General features: G+C 43.7%; 1 protein-coding gene across 1 annotated transcript in view; it reads left to right on the top strand.

Moving 5' to 3' along the window:
* Positions 1-5,000, top strand: part of LOC143293871 (uncharacterized) — a 431,915-nt gene that overhangs the window by 400,439 nt on the left and 26,476 nt on the right. The window lies entirely within an intron of this gene.

The following is a 5,000-nucleotide window of genomic DNA, read 5'->3' on the forward strand; positions in this document are numbered from 1 at the left end:
CACACACACACACACACACATAAGAAAAAGAAAAGAAGAAATAATAATAATAAATAAAATAAATAAATACATTAAAAAAATCCACTTATAATGTGACACCCTGATTCCCAACTAGCTGCACACATTTGACAGTCAAATAACATAGTTCACAGGAGACATCATAGAGCCACAACTGCCCCACTGTTACCAAGTTAACATATGGTGAGTGTTTTCTAATATTAGTAGACAGAATTCTTCTTTTAACTAATGAATTATGTCAAGTTATGTCATGAAACAATAGTGCAGATACGTATCATTTATTGGGCACTACTTCTTTTTCTTTCTTTTTTTAAGTTGTTGCCCCATGATTGACTCACTTGTGTAAACAAAGTGAGTCTATGTTTTAACCCGGTGTTCGGTTGTCTGTGTGTGTGTGTGTGTGTGTCCGTGGTAAACTTTAACATTGACATTTTCTCTGCAAATACTTTGTCAGTTGACACCAAATTAGGCATAAAAATAGGAAAAATTCAGTTCTTTCCAGTCATCTTGTTTAAAACAATATTGCACCTCTGGGATGGGCACAAAAAAAAAGAAAGAAAGAAGCCTAATTATATGCAAACTGCATTTACTGTTATATTTGTACTTTTTGTATTCTCTAAACTTGGCACTTTGACCTCGTATTCTGACACAGCAACAAGAGGAGTCATTATTATCATTTTTTGTTCAAACAGGAACTTCTTTTGCTAAGCATGGAATTTTTATTTATTTTGCAAACGTTTGGGGGCAGATAGTAAAAAAGGGAAATTACTCTGTAATTAATGCTAGGGGACTTAATTTATCACAAGTGAGTCTTGAAGGCCTTGCCTCTCTTGTTTTAAGGTGTCGCCCAACCGGCTGTATCAATACCGCGTCCCGACAAGACCCGAAGATGTCTATCCTCCGCTCGTGTTTACACGAAAACGTTCTTCGTTATAATCCTCTTGGGAATTCCTTATCAAGAGAAGCTTGCAACCTCAGTACACAGAATTTACTTTTGTTTAATTATTATGACATTGTATACAGCTTGACATGGTTAGATAGTGTCCAAAAGACAAGTGGGTCGAAGTTTGCCCGAGTTGAACGTTTGGAATTCATTCCACGGGCCAGCTATATTGATTGATTGATATGGATACTTATATAGCGGCTATCCTCGGTCGGAGACCAAACTCTAAGCGCTTTACAAACTCGGGGTCATTTGCACAACAGGCTGCCTACCTGAGTAGAACCGACTGACGGCTGCCACTGGGCGCTCATCATTCGTTTCCTGTGTCATTCAGTCAGATTTCAGGCACGCACGCAAACACACTCAGACAGACATGTAACATTTTATATATGAAACATATCGGCTTCGGATCCACTCTGTTTAAGCATTACCCAGATATCTGTTTACGCATACCCAGATTCAAACACTCGACTGTTGGCCGCCGTTCTTTCTCTGTCTGTGGACCTTGCAATTGGAATGAACTTCATCTTTCGCTTAGTCAGTTCTCCGCATTCAGTTCTTTCAAGTCTGGCCTTAAAACCCACCGCTTCCCAAAATAGCCTTCCTTCCCTGCCTCTTCCTTGTCTTCAGTTGTTGTTTTTTTCCAGTTTTAGAGTTATGCATGCGTGTGAATGACTGGTGCGAAAGCGCTTTGATTTATCTCTGCACAAGATTAAGCGCTGTATTATTATTATTATTATTATTATTATATTATATATGTGAAAACTAAGCGTTGATCGGCCGCACGTATCCAGCCTTTGGAACTTGCAGCTGGCAGTAAGATCCGGAATTGGCAGCTCACCCGACGATGTCTGAATTTTTCAAGAGCTGGGGGGAGGGGGGCGTGGGGGGGATGGAATAGCAGATTTCCTGGCGCGGCATGGCAGCTTGCCGTTTTGATCTGAGCCATAAAGGTGGACTGGAGTGGCGTGCCTCTTTGTGGTCATCGTATTCCTAATGGTGGTGGTGCTGGTGTGTGTGTGTCCATCTACATAATGTGATTTCAGACGGAAACATGTGTATGTGTGTGTGTGCGTGCGAGTGTGTGTGTGTGTGTGTGCGTGCGTGCGTGCGTGCGTGCGATTGTGTGTGCGTGCGTGCGAGTGTGTGTGTGTGTGTGTGTGTGTGTGTGTGTGTGAAGGCTGGGGTTCGGAGGAGGAGACACAAAAACTGAATTATAAGAACGAAACAAATTCACAAGCTTGACCGGGTCAGACGGACGAGCCCATGCAGACTTTTCGTCTTCGTTCGTAAGCTGATCACACGAGGGATGCATAAACGGCGGTGAATTTCATTGACGTAGCCACCGGAAGCACATGACTCGGAATACGCCATGCTGAAGAAAACCTCTTCAGTGGTTGCTCTTCCTTTTGGTACAGCCAAAATGTAGTTGTTCTGTGCAGTGCAGGTTACATCCGTTCGTACCATGCTGCCATAGTGCATTTCTATTGAACACAGCCCTACTAAGATCAATACAGAAAAGCTTAATTCACTCGAGCGAACCCCGAAATAGTATACTTGGCGGTATGCGCGTTGGCTCGTTATTTACAGTGTATTATTTTTTAATAATTATAATAATAAAGTACATTTATATTGCGCCCTTTCTCTCTAAGAGCTCAGGGCGCTTTATATGAAAGAAAAAAATATTACAAATTACATAAAACATTCATGACCACTCTTTCTCAGAAACCCCTCTCCCATCCCCCCCCCCCTCCACTCACACTCTCCCTTTCCCACTCTACATACATCCAAAGTGAGCTGACATGGGTGGTGTTGGAGAACAAGGAAGCTAGGGGTACTTATAGGTAGGTTTTTAAAAGATGAGTTTTTTGTGATGAGCGAAAAGCAGAAATAGAATCAGATGCACGAATATGATGAGGAAGGTTGTTCCAGATGTGAGGAGCAGCAAAGAAGAAAGAACCTTCACCATAGATTGTTTTATTGACACGAGGAAGTTTCAAATGGAAGTTTCAAACAGTCAGACGAAGAGCGGAGATTTCTTGCGGGAGTGTAAACACTGATAAAGTCAGAAACCTATGTAGGTCCTGCGGAGTGGAAAGCAGAATAGCAGAGACACGCAACTTTGTATTTAATTCTCGCTTCAATGGGGAGCCAATGTAGAGTGCGGAGGTGAGGATAAATGTGATCAGTACGTGGGGCTCTGAGAGTCAGGCGGGCAGCATTGTTTTGAAGTTTTTTAATTCGCTGAAGAATATTACGTGGACAGCCTATGAGAAGAGAATTACAGTAGTCAATTCGTGACAGCACAAAAGCAGAGATAAAGTTTTAGTAGTTTCAGCAGAAAGGTACTGACGGATAGAGCTGATGCGACGAAGTTCACAATTGACTATGCGTATCAGATTTACTACCTGAGCATGCATGCTGAGGTTTGAGTCAAGAATGACTCCAAGGTTCCTTGCTGATTTAGAAAACTGAACTGTGGCATCACCAACCACAATAGAGGCAGGAAAAGACGTAGATGTGGACATTCTTGCAGAGGAAAGAATCATAGCTTCAGTTTTGTCATCATTCAACTTTAGTTTGTTGAATGTCATCCAGGATTTAACATCGAGAATACAATTCTGCATTGATAGAAACAGACTGTATACTTGGTTTGGTTCTGCAGACTTTTGTAGCTGAGTATCATCAGCAAAAGAGTGGTGAAGAACAGAATGGCCAGAAATGACATCAGAAAGAGGAGCAGTGTAAAGAACGAACAGAACGGGGCCCAGGACAGAGCCTTGTGGCACACCATAGGAGATCAGGGTTGGCTCAGACTTAAAGTTACTAACGGAGACAATCTGGAAGCGGTTGGATAGAAATGAAGAAAACCAAATCAGAACTGTTGAGTATTATATTTTTTAAAATAGGAAAAGTTATAAATAACAAAACAGGAGAAACTGCGAGAGAGTGTGTGTGTGTGTGTGCGCGCGCGCTAGAGAAAACGAAAGAGAGAAATGGCTTCAAAGACTTGCGTTGAAGAATCCCGTTGGGAGCAAACCAGTTTTAATCACAAACCTTCCTTCCACCGCCCCACCCCCCCTCCTACACATACACACACACACACGCACGGACGGAAGGAGGGGGGGGGGGGCAGTAAAGACACGCGAACACAATGAAGTCTACACAGTCGAAAGGAATCATACCTGTGTAAGTATTTTTCCTACCCACGTTTTGTTCCCCACCCACCCAACCTCCAACCTCACCCCCCACACCGCCACACACACACACACACACCTTTTGCTGCTCCCACGTTGACTGATCTTCCTTTTCTCCCCCCCCCCCCTCCTTCTTCCTCCACCCCTCTCACCACTCCCCTAAGCCCCCCCCCCCAACCCCTCCCCCCACCACCACCACCCCAAAAAATGGAGTTCTGGTGGCTCATGGTGGTGGTCTTGTTTCCCCAAAGACAGACAGATTGACAGAATGAAGAGTTGCATCCAAAATCAATAGTCCTCTCTCTCTCGCAAGCACCCTGGCATTTTCCTTTCTTTTTTGTGTTCTGTTTTTCTGGGGGGGGGGGGTTGGTGTTTTTCATAGTGCGTACATTGATCCAGCTAGGGTCTGTGTCTCTGTGTTTCTTTCTGTTTCTGCCTCTCTCTCTCTCTCTCTCTCTCTCTCTCTCTCTCTCTCTCTCTCTCTCTCACGCACTCTAGAGTCTGTCTGTCTTTCTGTCTCTGCCTCCCCCCCCTCTCTCTCTCTCTCTTTCTCCCCTCTGTCTCTATCTTCTTTTTCTTTCCACTATTACTCCCCTCTCCCTCTCGTCTCTTTTACATTTGTATCTCTATTTCTGATCTCTATGTGTGTGTGTGTGTGTGTGTGTGTGCGTGTGTGTGTGTGTGTGTATTTGTATCCTTGTTTGCCTCTCTCTCTCTCTCTCTCACTCTCTCTCCCTCTGTATGTATTTGTATCCCTGTTTGCCTCTCTCTCACTCTCTCACTCTCTCTCTCTCTCTCTCACTCTCTCTCTGTATTTGTATCCCTGTTTGCCTCTCTCTCTC

The sequence above is a fragment of the Babylonia areolata genome, chromosome 19 (genome assembly GCF_041734735.1).
Source record: "Babylonia areolata isolate BAREFJ2019XMU chromosome 19, ASM4173473v1, whole genome shotgun sequence".
Lineage (NCBI taxonomy): Eukaryota > Metazoa > Mollusca > Gastropoda > Neogastropoda > Buccinidae > Babylonia > Babylonia areolata.